We start from the raw sequence: 24,542 nt of genomic DNA on the forward strand, positions 1-24,542 counted from the left end.
AAAACAATGTGAATAAAAAAAGTTTTACTTTTGACAGAATAACGTGAATGCTAAATTTACTCCTACTCCAATTACCAAATACATTCAGAATGGTAAAGATTAAAGACTGCCTCCAGGACACAAGTCTAGACAAGGTTGTTTGTGGAAGACCAGCAGTCACCCATGCATACCAGCCTCCCCTCTCTGTGCCACTGATGTTATCCAAGGGAAAAGGTGAAAGCCATAACAGCTTATGGAATACGTAAACATAGAATACAAACTTTTTTTTTAACGTGAAGAACAAAAGAAACAAATGGAAAACAAGACAAGCAACATAAAGAATGACCCTTCATCAGTTGTTGGCTGTTTTTCTACTCCGTAATTCGAGCAGAACACCATGCATCCATTTCCAAGTAAGTTTTATCTATATGTGTTCTGTGTGTGTGTGTGTGCATGTGTATATATATACACACACACACACACACACATATATATATATATATATATATATATATATATAGCTTCTGATGCAAAGGAAAAGAGTAAGGCAAAAAGATAGACAGAGAGAGAGAGAGAGATGAAGGGTTGTTACAAGCAAGTCACTAAATTTAATCTAATTTTATGCATATTAAGTTACTTTAGATATCTTACCTCCTGCAAGATATAATAAATTCTGTAGAAAGTAATTTTACTGTTAGTGCTTCCTAACAAAGAACTGGTATACTATTTCAAAAGGTTTATTGCTTCACCATTTTGATACTGACCTGTCGAAGACTATCTTAGTTCTATGATACAAACGCCTGACATGTTTACAGGTGCAGGTTCAAATTCCAACAGCAGCTTTCAACTTTTTTTATCTAAAGTTTTTTTTTTTTCTCTTTAACCCAATATTTACATGTAATTACTTATAACTTATAGCGCATCTACTTTGAGATCCAATATTCCAACAAAAAATAAAAATAATAATAATTTTACATTCTCTGAAAGTTAGTAAATTCTAACAAATATTAACAACCTTGAATTTTTTTATTTTAACCCTTTAGCACTTAATCCAACCATATCCAACCAAAATATTCTACCGGTTTTATGTTCAAACTGGTCAGATGTTGCCTCTCAGATTAACATTATAATAGAATTCTAAAATTACTTCATCTGAATCTCAAAACTAGAAAATAATGTACAATAAAGTACAAGACATCAACCACATATATATATATATTATAATTAAGAGTATCTAAGAGATACCACCATGCTAGAGATAGCAGTCAAAACTTGACTCTAAAACCACTTCATGTATTCATAGTCTTTTCACCTGGTGCTGTATGAATACATGAAGTGGTTTTAGAGTCAAGTTTTGACTGCTGTCTCTAGCATGGTTCCCTAATGAATGATGTAAAAACTTTCGTTTTCAATTTCAGTCTGGTCAGATTAAAAACATTCCCTGTTGTTTGATATTATATATATATATATATATATATGTATAAATAGGAAAATGAAAAATAATAATAAGGCAGAATGCTAAACTAGAAGCATATTTTAATAAAGATTTCTCTAACCGGCTTTCATTGCGAAGCAAATTTTCAAAAAGAAGGAGAATGAAGATGTTTTTTACAAAGAACAAAATGAAGAAAATAATAAATAAAAAAAATAATATATAAAAAAATAACTATACCAATACATTATATTGTCTTTGAGCTTTTGAAGTTCAATGGTAATTCATGTATATAATGGTTGGAAAATTAAGGATGCATGAGTATTGAGAGTTGTGTCAAGTTTAAAATAAGGGTTAAAAGTTTGTGTTAAGCAGGAAGTGTGGTGTCAAAACAGGAAGTGTGGTGTCAAAACAGGAAGTGTGTGTAAGGGGAGACAAATGTTTTTAGTTGGAGTCATAAACTTCCTGCTGAAAAAGAGTTCATAACCAGAGGGTTAAATATATGTCATTTTTTAAATACCTCTAAAAATATTTAACTAAAAGTATTTAACCTAAAGCATACTAAAGAAACTACCAGCCAAGCTAGTTATATAGTGTTTTTGTTGGTGTTTTTTTTTACTTTCTTCTAGAGATCTAATACCATTACATATTCTTAAGGTCAAATTAACAATGGAACCATAAAATAAACTATTGCTTTGGAAGGTTATACATTCACACAAAAGGAAATTAGTTGTTGTTGTTGTTGATGTTGTTAAACTATATTTAGCTTCTGCTTGCTTGAATATTGAGAATTCAAAATATAACACCTGAAGTCTAACAATTCAAGTTAGGTCAGGCTTTCTGACATAAGCAATTTTATAAACTTTTTGACATAAGCAATTTTATAGACTTTTTGACATAAGCAATTTTATAAGACAATATCACAAGTAGAATTGCTCTGCATATATAGGTGCAGGCATGGCTGTGTGGTAAGAAGTTTGCTTCCCAGCCACATAATTCTGGGTTCAGTCCTTCTGCATCTCAGCTTGGGCAAGTGTCTTCAACTCTAGCCTCAGGCCAACCAAAGCCTTGTGAGTGGATATGGTAGAGAGAAACTGAAAGAAACCCATTGTATATATGCATGTCTTTGTGTCTCTGTTTGTCCCCCAGCACCACTTGACAACTGGTGTTGGTTTGTTTATGTCCCTGTAACTTGATGGTTCAGCAAAAAAGAGTACCAGGCTTTAAAAAAATAAGTAATGGGGCCGATTCATTTGACTAAAAGTTCTACACGGCAGTGCCCCAGCATGGCCACAATCAAATGGCTGAAACAGAGAAAAGAGATATCATAAGCTCCTTTATTTTAAATTGACAAGTAAAAACCACACCAAAACTTCTTTAAAAAAAGGTAGAGCAAAAGAGAAAAAGACTTGTTTACTAATGTGGTCTAGGTTACCCTATGCCTATAAAAAGAATATGTGATGGTCACAGTTGGGATACCTTGATAGTATGTGCCATGGCAAGAGTCATTGACACCCCTAGTAGATTGGAAGAATGGACTAGCAGAACTCTTATAAAGAGTTGAGGTCAGTAGTAGCCAAGAGAGAGCATTTTGATAGTCTCACAAAGTACGTTGTGTGAACACATTGATTTAACCTCCACTGTGTAGTTTATATATCTAACGTGTGACAAGGATATAAATGTATGTTAGTCTTCTAACAAGATATCTTTCTGAGGTATAGGATTAGACTTTACTTCAGCAAATTAATTCATCATCATCAGTTAATGCCCATTTTCCATGCTGGTGTAGGTTGGATGGTTTGAGAGGAACTGGCAAGGCCAGAGGTCACACCAGCTTCCATAGTCTGTCTTGGTTTGGTTTATAGAGGTGGATGCCAACCACTTTACAGAGTGTACTGGGTGCTTTGTATATGGCACTATTACTAGTGCTTTTTATGTGGTACCAGCACTGGTGTCTTTTATGTGGAACAAACATCAGTATTTTTCACATGGCACCAGCACCAGTGCTTTTTGGAAGTGGCTGCGTATAGAAATGAATAGTGAGTAGCTTTGGAATAAAGATTGTTTGCCAACATAACATGGCAATCCTGGTTTAGGGCGAATGTTGCTGTAATTTTGCCCCTGGAGACATCGTCTCCAACTGGCTATATGACACGATATGTGTCCTTATATTTTTGAACAAGGGAATCTAGCACCCCCACTCAGCTCAAAACAATATCTGTGTATCACAATTTCCGGGTTATTTCCCTTCATCAGCACAATTATTCTGGTATGTTGGCAAACAATCTTTACTCCAAAGTACTGTTGCTGAATATCTTTCGTTGTGAGATTTACAAATAGTAATTTTCTAGTGAGTAGCTGTTAAGTAGTTAGTACCATCATTGGGGTACTTATTTACAGCTGGGTGGATCGATTCACTGAAAATTAAATGTCCTCATCACAGATGGACACAATGCAACATTGCTGATAGAATTTGAACCATCAATCTGTCAGTTAGTTAATCTGATGCTCTGTCAACTGGACCATCTAGTCTACTTTTACATTACTCTGGAAACACGTCAAATTCAACTCATTCTTTTTCCATTTTCAGGAAGTTTTCTAATCTTTGTTTATTCATGGTTCACTTTTATACAGCATCACACTTCTTATATACAACATGCCAAGAGAGAGAGAGAAAGAGAGAGGAGGGGAGAGACAGGCAGATAAAGACAGAGATGGAGAGAGGTAGTGAGGGAATGAGTGGGGGTGGGTATGTCATTGTCCTCAATGAAAGCAACACCTCAACAAACTTCCTTTCAGCTCAGATTCACAATTCACAGCTTTGGATATTATATGGTTATAGTACTGATTAAGTTGCCTAGGTAACATATCCTGTCTACAACATTAAGTAAACAAGCATTTTATACTCCTAATAACACTCACTGTCAGTTACATCACAACAGAATAGCTTACCATTTTTCAATTGGACCATTCTCAGTAATTTGCCACTTGGTCCTAAAAGATTAATGGTAGCTTAAAATGTCCATTTTTTTGCCAGGAAAGCAATCAGTGTTTACACTTTGGCATTTACTTTCAACGGCATTTAAAGAAATAAGAGGATATTTGGTAGCTGGCACCTTGCCAGAGATATGTTTAATTTCATAAAATATAATTGAAATAACATTAGAGTAGCTAAGTGTAGACATTGTTGTTGTGGTTAAGAAACTCACTTTGCAAACACAATTTCAAGTTCAGTTCTAATGTGTAGCACCATGGGTAAGTGCTTTCCTCTATAATTCCCAGCCAATCAATGCCTCGTGAGGGAATTTGGTAGGTGGAAACTGTATGGAAGCCTGCAGCATAGATGTGCCTTTGTTTTTGTTTCTCTCTCCTCACCATTAACAATTAGTATCGGTTTGTTTACAACCCTATAACTTAGGATTTCGCAAAAGAGACCAATACAGTAAGTACCAAACTTTGAGAAAAGTATTGGGGTCAATTTGTTCAATAAACCCTTCAAAGTGGTGCTCCAGCATGGCCACTATCCAATGATGGAAGCAAGTAAAAGGTAAAAGAGAAGATAAAGCTGTGTTTCCCATTTGCATAAAGACAAGATTTGCCACATAGTTCTAGGCGTTGTGTGATGGACCAGACCAAGATGATGGAAATGTGTAAATGAAATAACACAGGCATGGTTGTAGAGTAAGAAGTTTGCTTCTCAGCCACACGGTTCTGGGTTCAGTCCTACTGTGTGGACACCTTAGGCGAGTGTCTTCTATTATAACCTTGCACCAACCAAAGCCTTTTCTCTTCTACTCTAGGCACAAGGCCTGAAATTTCTTTGGGGAGGGGGCCAGTCTATTAGATTAACCACAGTATGCAACTGGTACTTAATTTATCGACCCCGAAAGGATAAACGGCAAAGTCAACCTTGGCAGAATCTGAACTCAGAATGTAAAGAAAGACAAAATACCGCTAAGCCAGGTGAAATGCTTGTGTGTGTGTGTGTGTGTGTGCCTGTGTTTGTCCCCTCCATCATCACTTGACAACAAATGCTGGTGTGCTTACGTCCTTACAGAATAAGTACTAGGCTTACAAAAAATAAGTCTCGGGGTCGATTTGTTCAACTAAAGGCAGTGCCACAGCATGGCCACAGTCAAATGACTGAAAAAAGTAAAAGAATAAAAGAGAAGAAGAAAAAGAGTAAATGATAAAAGATTGACAAAAATATATAATATAAACAAACATGACAAACAGTCTGAACAAGAGAAGTAAATGAGAGAGTTCTTTCATAGCCACAGTAACTTCTCAGCATTGCAAATAAATCTCCATTACTAAACAATTTACCATCTTTAAAATTTGGCAACAACACGTAATAAATGCTGTAATGTAATGTAATAGATCAGAAGTGAGAACATTATGTTGGAAAGCCACATTGAGGTTAACTATCATCTACTAAGGAAACATTAACCCTTTGGTATTTAAACCAACCATATCTGACTCCAGTATCCTATTTAATGTTCAGACCAACTAGATCTGACTTCTCATACATACCCTTCAATGTCATTCTAAAAATAAACAGCCCACATCATCAAAATTTCAAAGCTACACGGTAATGCATGATTAATTCAAAATAATGCAAATAAATATGTATTACATTTGAGATGGTGATCTGAATGTGAAAGGGTTCAAGTTAACTGTCATCTGACAAGGCCACACTGCAAAACAACTTATCTACTGCTCAACTTCATCACTGCTTTATCACTTTTTAGCTTCATCTTATCACTCATATCTTATCTTTTAAAATGTGAGTAGCCATACAGCATTTCTACACCAAGAAATCTATTCTGCTTTGGCTTGTGTCTCTTATTCTTTACTCCTCCTCTACTCCTCATCTCCTAGCACAGTCTTGCAAGCTGCATGGTAACCTCACTAGTGCTGGTGCTATGCAAAAGCACCCAGTACACACAATGAAGGGGTTGGTATTAGGGACGGCATATAGCCATAGAAACAACAGAGACACTGGAGTCCTTGGACATGTTGGATCCTGTCAAACTGTCTTGGATGTCAAATGATGATGAACAAAAAAAAAAGAAATGGACACAAGCTGACTCATTTTAGTATTGCTAAAAGCATCCAAGGGAAAGTAACTGTCCCTTTCAGAATGGGCTATTTTCACCACCAAACTGATCGAGACTATTTTTACCTCCATTAGTAAAGAGGGTGTGTGCTTCTGGCCAGCAGGTTCGAGGAGTTCGTCTACATTGCCAAGTGCAATAGTAGGTGCAAAACCAGTGGTAACTTTCTAGCCAGTCATAAACAAAGACATACTACTCAACTACGTAATATATATCATGAAGAGATCACAGGATGTGTGATGAAAGATTTCAGACAAAGGACAGTAAAATAAGAATAATAATAAAGCTGAAGTGAAGACCAAGTATATAGTTCAAGTATATATGACCATCCCCAAATATAGCAATATAGCAATATATATATATATATATATATATATATATATATATATATATATATATATATATATATAAGAATTTTTCAAGTCAGTGCCCCAGCATGGCCGCAGTCTAATGACTAAAACAAGTAAGAAATAAAAGATGAATGAGAGAAAATGGAAACAAACCTGCAAAACTGTATTTTTTTTTAAACTGCATAGAAATAGTTTTAATAAGTTTTGAGTGTGAGGAGATGGTTTAACTCAATCAGCTAGCATGAATAATTAAAGTCAGCCAAAATTAACGAAGGTCTTAAATATTTACATTGCCATACGGGGGAAAAGTAATTAAAACATACTTCATTCACTATTTTTTTTAATCTTTTGTGGGGAGGAAGGAGTTGCTGTTGTTATTATTATTATTCCTATGGTAAATGAAGAAATTCTTGTTATTATTTATCATTATTATTAGTAATATTATTATTATTATTATTATTATTATCATCAGTATTATTATTATTATTATTATTATTATTATTATTATTATTATTATTATTATTATTAAGGCAGCAAGCTGGCAGAATTGTTAGCACGCTTGGGAAAAATGCTTAATGTATTTCATCTGTCTTCACATTCTGAGTTCAAATTCCACCAAGGTCGACTTTGCCTTTCATCCTTTCAGGGTTCGATAAAATAAGTACCAGTGAAACACTGGGGTCAATGTAATTGACGAGTCCTCTCCTCTGAAATTGCTGCCTTTGTGCTAAAATTTGAAATCATTGTTATTATTATTCCCAAAGCAAATGAATAAACTATTGTTGTTGTTGTAACTATTTCTGTTTTTAAGTTTCCTTTGACCTTAATATCAATACAGAGAAAAATGGATGAAATAAGAAAAAAGAAAGGAAAAAAGAAGGTAAGTCATCAGGAAAGCAAATGAAACGAAATGCCTAAGAAGAGTTTGTCTCAAAGATGTCTACACAAACACACACACACACACACACACACACACAGGGAAAGAGAGATAGAGAGAGAATGACATAAAGAGGAGGAGAAAGCGAAACAAAGGTGAAAGAAGTAAACAGAAGATACACAAACACATATAGATATATATAAATACAAACACATGTATTTATAGATATATTTATACACACAGAGTTTGTCCAGAAAGGAGATGCAGATAGGTAGAGAAAAGAGAGATAGAATGGTAGAAGGAAGTTAAATATTTTTTAAAAATATGAACACCCCCTCCCCATCCACACACCTATATGTAATGTAAGAGAGTGGGAAATGGAGATGGATGATACCCAAGACTACAGTCCAATATTTATTTTAATAAATTTCTAATAGAAAGAGACAAAAATTTTTAAACCATTTCATTTCAAATGTATATATATATTCTGACATATTTGTTGATTTTTCTTCAATCACATTCAGGCTCCTTCCTAATAAACAACCATTTTAGCATATTATTCAAGGAAATTGACATTGTCAAATATTTTAAAATTGTCATTCTTTTTCTTCTTTTTCCATTTTTTGAGATTTTTTTCTTTCTCTTTTGTTTTTAATCTTTATTCTTTTATTCTTTTACTTGTTTCCGTTTGACTGCAGCCATGCTGGAGCATTGCCTTAAATGGTCTTTTTAGTCAAAGAAATCCACCTCAGGACTTGTTCTTTGTAAACCTAGTACTTATTCTATTGGTTTCTTTTGCCAAACCACTAAATTATGGGGATGTAAACACACCAACACCAGTTGTCAAGCAATGATGGTGGGGATAAACACAGACACAAAGACATACACAAACATACATACATGCACACATATTTATATTACATGGAAAAACGCAAGCATGAAAAGTAACAATCTTAAGATGATAAACCTAGAAAAGTACAGGACAAGTTATTACACCTCTAAAAGTATAGGACAGGCTATTACTTCTAGTAAAGTACAGAATAAGAAACTTTTTACTTAAAATATTGCAGCAAAGAATGCCGGTTCTTCTAATTTATCACTTTACAGTTCTCATCTTTTAAATTTATTGTACAAAACTGTTCAGCTAATTTGTAAGTTTGTCTAATTAGTCACCTTTTTCTGTATTTAAGGTAGTAAATTAGCCAAATTTTACTTAAATAAGTATAGTATTATTTGTAAACTATAATAAAATATTTCTTAATATTCAAATTTTAATTTTAGCTGCAATAGTTTAAGTAAAAAGTTTCTTACTTTTTGCTTTACTTGAAGTAATAGTTTGTCCTATGCTTTTAAATAGCCTTGCTAGGAACAGCCCACATCCTAAGCAAGACACTATCAATCCAATAATACAACATAAACAAAACAACCCACAAATACTAGACACACTCTATACAGCATCTACCCAGTGAAATAAATTCCCACCAGCAAGCCAAAAAAGCAAAGCATTACATACTTAACACACAATACAAGCAGTAACACAACAAAAGACAGTATCAGACCTCAAGGAAAAAAAAAAAAACACTAACACAATGCAGTACCAGGAAGAGTTTACACACACCCAACAGCAGAAAAGAACACACAATGTTGCACACACCCCAGCAACACATAAGTGTAGCAGGTGATGCAGTACAAATTTGCCTCAATCTATCATATATTGAAGATTTATATAATAATAATAATAATAATAATAATAATAATAAGAAGAAGAAGAAGAAGAAGAAGAAGAAGAAGAAGAAGAAGAAGAAGAAGAAGAAGAAGAAGAAGAAGAAGAAGAAGAAGAAGAAGAAGAAGAAGAAGAAGAAGAAGAATTCTTTGTATTATAAGCACAAGGTCCAACATTTTGGAGGAGGAGGTTAGTCAATTACATTGACCCCCAGTACATAACTAGTCTATATTTTATCAAACCCAAAAAGATGAAAGGTAACATTAACCTCAGTAGAATTTGAACTCAGAATATAAAAAAAAAAAAAAACAGAAGAAATGCCACAAAGTACTTTTTCAGAGACTCTAATGATTCTGCCAAATTCACCCAACACCTGATCCCCACACCATCCAAACTTTACAAAACTGAGCTCACATCACACCACAGCCCTAAGGCAGAACTGTTTCATTTCAACTGGCCCTACATTCTTCAACATCGTGCCAATATACATAAGGAAAAGAAAAAAAGACCTCATAACATTTAAATGATTATTGGATTAATTCCTCCAAAATATTCCAAATAAACCACCTACACTAAGATATATCTCTACAAACAATAACTCTTTACTCCAATAGTGTCCAAAGTATGGCTGTAACATGAAGCATGATGAAATGTCTTCTTCCGGTGGTGCTATTAAGTTACATGTGGCCTGGGTCAATACTGGCTGAAAACTAGCTAAGCATCAAGGTAAATAAAGAAGAACACACAAGACGTTATTACTGATATACAAAAAGATGAGATGGTCACAAATAGGATGTATTTAATAAGAGGTCGGCCTTATTTGGCCTGGGGTTAAACAACTACAAAAGCAATAACATAGTAAAGATTGAACTCATTACAAGAAAGTCAATAATCCAAATCTTTTGCTTCACACTCCTGTTCCAACTTCTCCACACAAAAAAGTTGAGTTTATAAGCTATTAGCACTAACAGCTCAAAAGTTATGAGTTCAAAGCCACTTTAAGCATTTTGTTGTACTCCTTCACAAAATGCTTCATTTGGTTTTGAATAGTGAGAATAGATTCAAAATTATCTTGAAACATTATACATGAGAAACTAGTGACCTCTCGAGAATGGGGGAAGGGCAAATTTATCACTCGTCCACTTCAAAAATCACTTAGTCACTTGAGACTTAGGAGATATTTATATTGTTTACATATAAGACTACAGAGATTAAAAAAAGTCTTAACCAAGCTTATATTAATGGGGTCACTCAACTGATTAAAAATAGCAGTTAAATTCTCTTTCAATTACATTTTGAAAACAAAGTTCTTCAAATCAAGACGCACATAAAAAAATTTTCAAAAAAACAAAAAAGAGATGAAGAGACTTATTGGATAGGTATGAATTTTAGATGCACAATAGTTGAAAAAAGAAGTGATGGTCATGACTAGGATCCCTTTCATCAAAAGGTCTGCTTGATTAGAGTTGACTCAGGGCTAAACAAGAAGAACCATCAAGTCTTGTGACATTGTGCTTTCTAAAGAGATTCTTTCAGCTAATCTCACTGACAGGCAACAGATACACACACACACACACACACACACACACACACATGGACGTTAAACGATGATGATGATGATGATGATGATGATGATATATCATCATCATCATCATCATCATCGTTTAATGTCCATTTTCCATGTTGGCATGGGTTGGATGATTTGACTGAGGTCTGGAGAGCCAGTGGCTGCACCAGGCTTGAATCTGATCTGGCAATGTTTCTACAGCTGGATATCCTTCCTAACACCAACCACTCCAAGAGTGTAGTGGGTGCCTTTTATGTACCACTGGCACAAGAGCCAGTCAGGCAGTCCTGGCATCGATCATGCTTTTTATGTGCTACTGGCACGGGAGCGAGTCAGGTGATACTGGCATCGACCGTGTTTGGATGGTGCTTTTTACGTGCCACTAGCATATGGGAGCCAGTCAGGCGGACCTGGCATCGACTGTGTTTGGATGGTGTTTTTTACATGCCACCAGCATGGGAGCCAGTCAGGAGACACTGACATCAACCACGTTCAGATAATATATATATATATATGGGCCTCACCGAGGCGATGACTACGGACCGAGACCTTTGGAAATGGGCTGTGCGTGAGAAGACCCGGCAAGCCAAGTAAGATCGTTGCCAGTGCCCCTGGACTGGTTCTTGTGCGGGTGGCACATGAGATGCACCATTTTGAGCGTGGCCGTTGCCAGTACCGCCTGACTGGCTCCTGTAGGATTTTCGAGCGAGATCGTTGCCAGTGCCCCTGGACTGGCTTGTGCGGGTGGCACATAAAAGACACCATTTCGAGCGTGGCCGTTTTCGTGCGGGTGACACGTAAAAGCACCCACTACACTCTCTGAGTGGTTGGCGTTAGGAAGGGCATCCAGCTGTAGAAACTCTGCCAAATCAGACTGGAGCCTGGTGTTGCCATCCGGTTTCACCAGTCCTCAGTCAAATCGTCCAACCCATGCTAGCATGGAAAGCGGACGTTAAACGATGATGATGATGATGATGATGATGATATATATATATATATATATATATATATATATACAGAGAGAGATGGGAAAATATATGTATATAAAACAGCATTTTGAAAGGCAGGACAAAATACAATGCCATCTCACCTAACATACCGATAATCTTTTACAAAGAGTTGATATATTAAAAGATGTGTACAGTGAGATCCTCGTCCGATTAGATTTATCAAACAGTTTTAACTGATTTTGTACAACTAACACCATAGTCTTACCTCTACCTCAAAAATACCAAAAACTACTTCTGCCTCAACAATACTTACCCATTTTATCCCAATAATAGCTCAGATCTACCTTTACTTCAATAATACTACATTCCTGCTTTTATCTCAACAATAACCCAAACCTACTTCTATCCCAACAATACCGCCCACTGACATCTAACTGAATAATATCACAAAATCTTTTACAATCTTTGCCATGTGTTAACTGAAGCACAAGAAATGAATATAAAACAAAAATGAAATGAGAGGAGGAAATCCAATGACTACGTGGAAAAGAAAACTGTTCTAATGGCCAACTTTTTGTCAAATGGCTCATGTGAAAAGTAACATTTGGCTATAATCAATAACAGAAAGAACAAAAACACACACAAAAAAAGCACAACAAAAAAGACATGTCCAGGCATTTGGAAGCATTGTACAAAGGCACCTGGGAAACTATGAAACCTAAATACCTAACATATATAACATGGTTATGCTTCAACATCTGTTTATCCACGTTCATGTATGAGTTCAACAGGTTTGCTTTGCAGCATGTTACCAATCAACTTAGTCTTTCACCAAACAAATGAATAATAAATCACAATAATAAATAAATAAACTAAAATAAGAAATGGGAATAATAAATACATGAGAAATTAAAACAAATAAAAATAAATAAAAACTGTCATTTAAAAATCAAAATCCAAATAAAATGACCAAAAAGCCAATATTTAATTAACTTTCATTCCAATAAACTTCCAAACCGATTTTAATATACCACTGACAATATTAATTTCACCTCACCCTTTTTTGCATGTGTTTACTAACAATAACTGCTCACCAAATGGCATATAGAGTCACAGCTTGCAGAGTTAATAAAATTTTCAAAATATCAGATGTAGACGGATCGATCGATGGTTCATTTTCCGCTTCCATCCTACGTACAGTACAGTGTCAATAACCAAGTGTCACAAAGGTCTCTGATTCTTTGCAATAGCTGGTGCTGTATCACTTCAAACTAGAGTCCCAATTATTTCAGTAAGCCATGCCATTGGAACTTTGCCTCTAATTAGAGACACCCCCGACAGCTGTGTTGATTGGGTTATTAGTCCTGCCATATCATACCAAACTTGTCATTCATGCACACATAGATACCATCATTATGAATATGTCACATGTAACTTAGAAAGATTCCATTCATAATAATAATAATAATAATAATAATAATAATAATAATAATAATGATAATGATAATAATAATCATCATCTTTGTCGTCATTACTATCATTTTTTATATTTGCTTTCCATGCTGGCATAGTATGGACACTGCTGTTGCAGACTGAGTCAGTTCTTGTTCAGATTTACTTCATCCAAGATAATTGGGAGAACTACATCTCACTCGAATATTTCACTTGTATTTGTTTTTGTTTTTTCTTTTTCTGGGGGTGGGGGTGGGGGTGGTTGGATGCCCTTCCTAACACCTTACACAGTTTTATTAGAAAAATTCCAATAACATTAACCATTAACTATTTTACAGATTGCACCCCATTATAATGAAGAATTTACTGCTTTAAATGAAGTGTGTTTCACTACACTGAAGCATGTACTCTATTTTGAGAATTTTTATTCAACTACAAGGGATTTCACAATGATGATGATGATGATAATGATGGTGGTGGTCATCGTCATTGTCATCATCAAAGTGAAAATTCCTAAACAACTACAAATGAAGAAACGAAGAAATTTCTCTTACCTTTCCAACAGAAAGTGCTGCCATCTCAGGATTACCTAAAAGAGAAATTCCAGATATTATTCTACATGGAAACTTAATTTCTATACACAAATATTTATATATATATATATATATATATATATATGCATGCATACATACATATATACATACATACACACACACACACACACACACAACACTGCATTTACATATTAATAATTTGTAGGGACATGGTATTTCGTTATGCAACCATAATATACTCATTGTTTGTTTAGATCTGGTGTCTTGGATACGAAAAGTCATAACAGAATCAGTGCTGGTTATAATTTCTATAGAAAATCTGTAGAGATGACCTTAACAAATAATGTAATAGCACTGCTAACACAGAACACAGTATTGATTTATAAAAATATTTAATATACTTTGTAGCATATTATGGTTGCATAATGAAATACAATATCCCTACAAGTCATCGATATTTATGTACCACTTCCAGGAATGTGTTTAATATGTAAAATCGTTATATCCAATAATGTTACACCACTATGTTTAGTGCAGTGGTTCCCAAACATTTTCAGGCTGCCACCTCCTTGACACCCGGGCCACATTCCTAGTGCCCCCCCCCACCCCAACTAACCATCACAAACATAGACTTCTTTCTGAAGTAAATTCAAAGCAATTGTATTTCACAAATAAAACTTAACCTAATGAACCCATTATTTTGTTGTTTTTACATGCCCCGCTTTTCTTCAACACCCCCTTAGAAATTTCCACTGCCTCCAGGGGGGCAATACCACCCACTTTGGGAACCACTGGTTTAGAGGATATTTAACCAATGAGTTCATGGATGATTAGTAGGTGGTTGGGTGCTTAGGAAGAAGCAAAAACTCCTGAATATGTCATTATATGTCCATTACCCATTTTCATCTTTGATCTCATTGTTTATTTACATCTGGTGTCTTAAGATACAAAACGTAGTCACAAAATCAGTGCTGGTTATAATTTCTATCGCAAATCTGTAGATATAGCAAATTTTAGAGGTAATAATTGATAATTGTAAGCACCTGTATATGGTGGCCGAGGTGAAAGAATATATTAAGACGTAAAAACGAAAAATGAAAACAGAACACAAAGGATTCCGCGGTACACGTGTTTCAAGCTTTATACACAAACAGTTGTTGCATCATTATATGAGTATATAATTGATAGAAAGGATGGTTTAAAGCTATCTTCAGCCGCAAACATTTTCAGTCCCAAGATTACATCACAAAGAAAAAAGAAAAAGAGAGAGAAAAAGGAAAAGTCCACCTAGTATTATCCATTGTAATGTGCTTATCCTTTAAACTGTTATATCTGTAGAGATAACTTTAACAATTGCATTTACAGTAAAATAATTTTATTTGAAAAATTCCTGTAAATGCATATTAGAATGGCAACTATTGGAGCACTCCGTTGGTTACAGCGACGAGAGTTCCAGTTGATACGATTAACGGAACAGCTTGCTCGTGAAATTAACGTGCAAGTGACTGAGCACTCCACAGACACGTGTACCCTTAATGTAGTTCTCAGGAAGATTCAGCGTGACACAGAGTGTGACAAAGCCGGCCCTTTGAAATACAGGTACTACTCATTTTTGCCAGCTGAGTGGACTGGAGCAACGTGAAATAAAGTGTCTTGCCCAAGGATACGTGTCGCCGGGAATTGAACTCACGATCGTGAGCCGAATGCCCTAACCACTAAGCCGCGTGCCTTCAACTATTACCAAACTAAACTAAACACCTGTGCTACAAATTAAAAGTTTCAACTCACAAATATATAATAGGTCATTTTTAATAAATGAGAAAAAAAAAAACAAAAAAAACAGTCAAGAACTAATACAAGACATATGCACGAGTGTGTAAGAAGAATATGTATGGTTAGGGTACACATTTGTGTTTGCGTGTGTATGTAAGGTGTATGTTCATATGTGTGAGTTGAGAGTGTAGAAGAAAATCCCCTCAGACAAATGCCCCATAGTTAAAGTATGAAAATGGACAAAAGCCCCAGTTATATTTTTTGATTATTTTTTCGTTTTTTTCACCTTTTACTTGTTTCAGACATTAGACTGCAGCCATGCTGCAGCACCACCTTGAGGAATTTTTTGTCAAATGTAACGATCCCAGAATGTTTTTTAATGATTTTCAACCAGTGCATGAAGTTAAGCCAAGAAGCTATCTCCACATCCTAGAAACAACAGCCAAATCTCTTGAAATTTTTTTAAAACCCCCTCAATTTTTTTTTTTCTAAAATTCTATTTTTTCCTAAATATTTTTTTTTTTTTTTTCGGTCATTGGATTGCTGCCATGCTGGGGCACTAGCTTGAAGAATTTTTGGCCACAGAAAAATCAGCATTTTAAGATATATATTTAAAGTCTTTTATTTTCTTCTTTCAGCATGTAGGAAGTGAAAATGGGTGTAAAGTGTGAACAAGTATGTGTGTGAATTCAGTTACTAAACAGGGTGGTGAGGTGGTGGTGTGAGATGAGGTAGGATTAGAGAATATGCGTGTATGTTTTTCCCCCATGTTGCAATGTAAATCGTACACACAAAGAAATGCAGGCAAGCATCTGCGCAAACACATATACACATACATATACACATACATATACACATACATATACACATACATACCCATATAAGTGAAAGTTTCAAGTAAAATACTACCAATGAATAAACATATACTCACGTATTTCCGTATAACAGGGAAAAGCATCCACACAAACAAACATACATTCACACGGCGAGCTGGCAGAAACGTTAGTACGCCGGGCGAAATGCTTAAAGGTATTTCGTCTGCCGTTACGTTCTGAGTTCAAATTCTGCCGAGGTTGACTTTGCCTTTCACCCTTTCGGGGTCGATAAATTAAGTACCAGTTACGCACTAGAGTCGATGTAATCGACTTAATCACTCTGTCTGTCCTCGTTTGTCCCCTCTATGTTTAGCCCCTTGTGGGCAATAAAGAAATAAGAAACATACATTCACACACAAGAAGGTAGAGTTTAATGAGTTAACGAGTTCTCAATTGGGGTCCATTTAAAATTTTGGTGAGGTCCACGGATGCAATAGAGTAAATTGGGGTCCAGGTAATTTTTCAGGGGCCATGAAAAAATTGTGCTTTAGACCAGTAATGTTTATGTGCAATAAATTGGTTGTATGTCCACAATACAACAAATATTTTAACAATTTTTATAAAGATTCTTAATTAATATTCAATTATAAAAGTACAATAGAAATGTTTAAACACCGAATGGCTATAACTGATGTATATGATGTGTGTGTGTGTGTGTGTGTGTGTATTGACAGAATGAGAAAAAAAATCCAAGGCTGTAAATAGTTTTCAGAACATTTATAAAGGGTCTTCTTGACACCAATACCTCTCATACCCTCTCTCTCTCTCTCTCTCTCTCTCTCTCTCTATATATATATATATATATATATATATATATATATATATATATATATATATATATATATATATATATATGTATATATATATATATATATATATATGTATATATATATATATATATATATATATATATATATATATATATATATATATATATATATATATATATATATATATATATATATATATATATATATATATATATATATGTATATATATATATATGTATATATATATATATATATATATATATATATATATATATATATATATATATATATATATATATATTCTTTCTGCAAAATAGGGGTAGCTTATCCTGTTCAGGCTATATTATTATCATTATCCTGCGTTTCAGAATTTAAAAATCACTTCTTTAACTTTCTAAGACATCTCAACGCTTCTAAAGGCAAACTTCGTTTGTTTGTTTGCGTTCATCGTAATTTGAATTTAACTTATGATAGCATCTCATAAAGCGAGATTTCTATACATCTTAAATTTGCAAGACAATGTGTGGTGCGGGAATTTTTGCATAATTGGTCTAGAGCACCGTGATGCGTAATCACGGATGTGTGAGTTCGAGTCTCATAGCTGGCTGCCAACACTGTTTTTCTGCAAAATAGGGATAGCTTACCCTGTTCAGGCTATATTAGCATTATCCCTGCGTTTGAGAATTTAAAATCACTTCCTTAGCTTTCTAAGACATCTCAACGCCTCTAAAAGCAAACTTTGTTTGTTTGTTTACGTTCATCGTAATTTGAATTTATATATTTATATATATATATATATATATATATATATATATATATATATTGTAAATGCAAAAAATAACAACAAAAACACAAAGGATTCTGCGGTACACGTGTTTCAAGCTTTATATCAGTGTATAATTGACAATACAAAGCTATCTTCAGCCGCAAAAGTATTTCTCTCCCAAGAAATTATATCATATCGGCGTTTAAGGAGGAAGAAAGGTGCGATATAAGAGGTGAAGTTCCTTTCGGTATTTTGCATTGTACTATACCTCGTAGAATTCTCCATTTACACATAATTTCCTCGGTACTCCGAAAACCATCCATACCTTGCCACGATTCAGTGTGTAGTATATATATATATATATATATATATATATATATATATAGAGAGAGAGAGAGAGAGAGAGATAGATAGATAATATATACATATATATATGTTTGTATATAAATATATACAAACAGACAGATAGTTAGATACTTCGTTTTTGTATCTGGTTTGTAAGGTTCTTTATGTGAATTCGTATGTTGAAACAAATTTTATTGTGTCTAGGGAGAGTCATTATAGTAATATAACTAACACACATACCGTTTCAATTCCACTTATTAGTCAATTGGTTTGATATCCAACTAACTAATCGTTTGTTTAACTTTGTTAAACAGTAAGTCGTTTATTTCACGTTTGTTGTGGGGGGTTTTTTGTGTTTTTTTGTTGTTGTTTTGTTTACAGATATACATTCACACATGCATACTCACATGTGTACACACACACCTGATTTTATGAGTAAATGCCTAACAGTTAGTCTGGATAAACTTGGATTTTCAGAAAAAGAAATCAACCAAGAGATTCACACATTACAAATACAATCTGTAAGTGGAACAGTAAAACTATGCGAGACTTTTCTCAAGTTTTAAGCGTGACATTGTTTTCGTTATCTCCATTCCGGAGATAGAGCTTTGCATCTTTATTAGAAACGAGCACCTTCTTCGGAAGAAGAATTCAAATGATTACATACATACAGACAGAGAGACATTCATACATATATGCACGATATGCATACAAACACACACACAAATACATGCACATATGCATACATATATATATATTCACACATACATACATACATGCACACACACACACACACACACACATACACACACACACACATATCTTTGAATACCAAGCAGACATATGTTCACACATGGATATATTTACTTTGTGTGGAGAGAAAGAGACAGAAAGAGAGACAGACAGACAGACAGAGAATGAAAGAAAGCAAGAAAGAAAGAAAGGAAGAAAGAAAGAGAGAGAATGAAAGACAGATAGAGAGAAAGAAAGAGAGAGATATTAAATGTTTCATTCTGATTTCTCTGTCGTTCCAATATTTCTTCACAATATTTAAAAATTTAATTAAACCTGAAATATTAGAAATATTATTTTCAACCAAGACAGTGATATTGGAGAAGAGTAATAGAGCATAAATATTGCCAATACATTCAAGTTCAAATTCTGCTTAGGTCAGCTTTGCCTTTTCATCTTTCTGAGGACAATAAAAGAAAATATTCTTTTATTTCAGGATGGTCGTTTTTTTTTTTTTTTCTTGCAAGGAAAACTAACAGTTTACCTTGCATTCTGTGTTACAGTAGAAACTAATACTGCATATTGTCCTTGATTTAATGTCTACTTTACCACAATAAGAGACACCAGAGCAAAGTTTGCTAAAGCTGGATGCCCTACTTGTTGCCACACACACCATCACTTGTTTCTAAGTGAGGTAATTATCTTCCCGATCTATCGGACAACAGACAGGACATGTTCATGCAGAGAACAGGAAACAAAACAAATACTGTTTGAGTGAGTCTTTTGTTTTCAAAGATCGAGTAAATGTCAAAACACATACACACACACACACACACACACACATGCGCGCACATATATGCACGTGCATACAAACATCTTTGTGCATGTGAGGGTGTACATGTGTGTGTGTGTGTGTGTGCTTGTACATTTGATCTCTGTAACATAATGCAATGTGTATTTGTAAAATATATTATCTATATATATATATATGTATATGTGTGTGTAATATATAGACAACATGGTTTGCATATATATCAAACCCAAGCTGTTATATGTAATGTGTGTGTGTAAGTGTGTGTGTGTGTGTACCTATATATTAATAAACCTATGTACCCATATTGTGTGTGTGTGTGTGCGTGTTTAGTACATGAGAATGTTTACTGCATCAGCATGTGTACACACATAAGAAAATATATTTGAATGTCTGTAAAAGAGAAAAAGCGAAAGTTAGTTTGGGAGTGAAGAAACAGAGGATGTTGAGAGAAAAACAGAGGAATGAGATAGAGAGAAGATCTATGAGAGAGAGAGAGAGAGAGAGAGAGAGAGAGACAGGGAGAGAGAGAGACAGATAGACAGAGACAGACAGTCAGACGGACAGACAGACTAATAGAACTTTTTCACTCTGCAGCCAGAAGGAAACGTGGTGCTGAGAGAGCAATTTATCCTCAGGAACTCTGACAGAGATGTTATGGGAAAATGTTTAATTTTAACGAATTCCAACAGAGAAGATATGGTAAAAACGAGGCTGTTCAGAGTATTTACTTGTGCATGCGTGCATGTACACATGCACACATGCTGTTTGTATCTGTTTGTTCCTTTAGCTTCTTAGTCTGTAAGTTTCTCCAATAAAAAGACTGGTTTAGTTAGCTTCTAAATAGGAAATAGGGTCTGTTACATTGGAATTTAAAGCATCAATGTTAATAATTAGTTAGAATCATATGTTAAAACTTTAGAAAAGCATTGCACAATCTGAGTTATTTTATGCTTATGTATAAAGAAAGCTAGAGATGGTTAAAACAACAGGGTACCAGATAACCAACTGAGACAGGGTGGTATCAAAGGTTCACCCTGTTAATCCTTTCTAATTTTGGCACAAGGCTAGCAACTTTTAGGGGAGGGCTAGTCAATTTCATCAAGCCCACTAATTCACTCATACTTTATTTTATTGACCTCAAAAAGATGAAAGGTAAAGTTGGCCTTGGTGCTATTTGAACTCCAAACTTGAAGAAATGCTGTCAATTCTTTTATTTGGTGTGATGATGATGGTGGTGGCAGTGGTGGTGGTGGCGGCGGTGATGAGGGTGGTGGTGGTGGTGGGGCAAGTCAATTACACTGACTCCAGTATTTCAGTGGTACTTTATTTTATCAACCCTCGAAGAGATGAAAGGTAAATTTGGACTCAGTGGCATTTGATCATAATAATAATAATAATAATAATAATAATAACAAGAGCACAAACCTCCACCAAGGCAACACCAACGTCCTCTCAACGATTAGCCAAAGATGAGTTTTAAAATGAGAATATCTGAAATAAACTCGACTGCTCTCACAAACAAGAATACTAAAAATGAACCTGACCACTCTCAAAAATTAAGTAAAAAAAACAAAACGGAAAAATAATCCAGAATCCTTGTCTGGTACTTGATCGATCCCAATGATAGTCATGGAATGTGTAGGTAGCTGTAGAAAATTTAGTAACAGTAATAAATAGTTTATCTTTATTTAATACAAGCCAAAGTTAACTAATTCACCATTCAAAATAGTTTCAAAGGCAGAGGTAATAATAATAATTTCTACCAGGAATTTTCAAATGAATAGCATGAGACCTTTTGGTTTTCTCTTCTCTTAAATTCCGGCCTTCCTTTAGTATTCCTGTTGTTTTAGATCAATGTATAGATATATGTATATATGTAAGTATACTGTAAAGTGTTAATATGTGTCTATAATATATAATATATATATTATAAAAATATGTTAGTGTTATTTAATTTCTGAATCGTTTTGCCGCCGTTAGTTTATGTAGTTTGATTTCTTTATCCATTAGTTTCTACTAAGACAGAGACGCCAAAAAAAAAAATTAATAACAGAGAAATGAAAATAAAACTTTGGAGAAGATTGAGAAAGATTTGAAAGTCAATGTAAGATTGTAATCATGTAAAGTAAAGTAAATATAACAAATAATCCAGAATCCTTATCCAGTACCGGATTAATCCCAAAATCTAATCAGTTTGTGTCAGTTACGAGGCTAAACATCCTTGAAAGTTTCATCCGAATCCATCCAGCAGTTCTTGAGATATCTTGTCCATGGACAAACAAATAAACATGACTGTAAACAACACCCCTGCCTTCGCTAAGGCGAAGGTAATAATAATAATATTTATTACAAATTTTGGCGCCACAAGAGGATGTTAGCCAATTACATGGGCCCCAGTGCTTAGTTGTTATATATATTTTATTGACCTTGAAAGGATGAAAGGCAAAGTTGACCTCAACTTAATCTAAACTCAGAATGTCATGAGTCAGAACAATTTACTAGCAATTATCCATTGCCTTAAGAACAATAATGATAATGAGCTTATTATACACAAACACACACGTATGTATGTATGTATGTATGTATGTATATGTGTGTGTGTGTATGTATGTATATTCTTTATTCTTTTACTTGTTTCAGTCATTTGACAGCGGCCATGCTGGAGCACCGCCTTTAGTCAAGCAAATCGATCCCAGAGCTTATTATTTGTAAGCCTAGTACTTATTCTATCGGTTTCTTTTGCTGAGCCGCTAAGTTACGGGGATGTAAACATACCAGCATCGGTTGTCAAGCAATGTTGGGGGGACAAACACAGACACACAAACATATACTCACACATACATATACATATATATACAAATACGACAGACTTCTTCCAGTTTCCATCTACCAAATCCACTCACAAGGATTTGGTCGAACTGTTTTCATTGATGCATTTCTGAAGGCATTCTTGGAAGTTGGCCTCAACTCTCTTCAGCTTTGCTCTGTCAATTTGGGCGACTTCCACGGGAATACCTTCCTTCAAATCATCCAATGTATGGGGCTTATGTGCGTACACACATGCCTTGAGGTTTCCCCATAAGAAATAATCACACACAAACAAATCAGGGGACTGAAGGGGCCAAGGAATGTCAGCAAACCTGGAAATGCAGTGGGCACCAAAGAGAAGGCAAAGAACATCTATTGGTGCTCTGGCTATGTCGGCTGATGTCCCATTCTGCTGAAACTACACAGCATTTCCATACTTGTCTTCAAAAAAGTAAGGCCCAATGACAGCAGCTTTTTCAACAGCACACCAGACCATCACTTTTGAGCTGTGCAGTTGTCTTTCGTGCAGTTCTTCTGGGTTTTCAAGAACCCAGTAACGACAGTTCTATTGGTTCACCTTGCCATTGAGATTAAAATGAGCTTCATCACTCATTAAAAAAATGAGGTTGTCATTTGCCTCAGAAATTGCTTCCACCTGACGTGTGAAGTTAAGCCACTGTGCATCGTCCCATGGTTTCAACTGTTGCCTAATGACCAATTTGTCAGGTGGAAATGCAGGTCTTCATACAAAATACACTTTACCGATCAATTACTGATGCCAAGTTCAGTGGAATGCCTCCAAGTAGAGCGATTCAGACTCCATATCAAAGCTTGTCTGACGTATTCCACATTTTCTGGGGTCTGTACCATTCGTGGTGTCCCCACCAGTCCCCTATTCATTACCGTACCTCACGTATGAAGTGCATTCACCCAACATAAGAATGTGTTATGGGTGGGAACAGCCTGATTTTGGTGAATGTTGAAGTGGCACTGAAACTCACACTGAACTGCTGTGATAGACTCATCATTCTTCACGTAACTGTCGTAGGCAAACACGCGATGCTCTATTGTCTACAGTGCCATCGTCTCATCTGAAAATAAGGAAATTGCTATGACACCACAGACTGAATGGTACCTGTCAGACATATGTCCCTTTCCCTGGGGTTGAGAAATAGTCATTTCAAAAACGTCCATCCTCTCTGCCCCACCCCGTGTGTATGTATATATATATATATATATATATATATATATATATATATATATATATATATATATATATATATATATATACATACATACATGTTAGGCTTCTTTCAATTTCCGTTGACAAAATCCTTTGGTTGGCCCAAGGCTATAGTAAAAGACACTTGCTGAAGGAGCTACACAGTGGAACTGAACGCAGGACCATGTGGTTGGAAAGCCAACATCGTATCACACAGCCATATATATATATATATATATATATATATATCACACTACAACACAATGGAAAAGAGTAAAAGAAGGGACAGAAAGTAGTATTATGTGAGGTAAAGAAAGACAGTAATGAAAGCCAAATGGCATACATGGTACAATACAAAAAGGGCAGAATAGTGAACCATGAAAGAGCCATAAAGAGGGACACATGCATAGGCAAGTCAGGATGCAGAGCCCTAACA

At 34.9% G+C, this 24,542-nt stretch overlaps 1 protein-coding gene across 27 annotated transcripts in view; it reads right to left on the reverse strand.

Annotated features, from left to right (window-relative positions):
- The window catches only part of LOC106879787 (diacylglycerol kinase beta), a 398,611-nt gene that overhangs the window by 237,393 nt on the left and 136,676 nt on the right, over positions 1-24,542 (reverse strand). For all 27 annotated transcript variants that reach the window (XM_089364501.1, XM_089364493.1, XM_089364500.1 and 24 more), the window contains one exon: positions 14,002-14,036. The gene's annotated coding sequence lies outside the window, so the exon portion shown is untranslated. The remainder of the gene's footprint in view (positions 1-14,001; positions 14,037-24,542) is intronic.

Source organism: Octopus bimaculoides, chromosome 16, assembly GCF_046866305.1.
Source record: "Octopus bimaculoides isolate indiv1 chromosome 16, ASM4686630v1, whole genome shotgun sequence".
Lineage (NCBI taxonomy): Eukaryota > Metazoa > Mollusca > Cephalopoda > Octopoda > Octopodidae > Octopus > Octopus bimaculoides.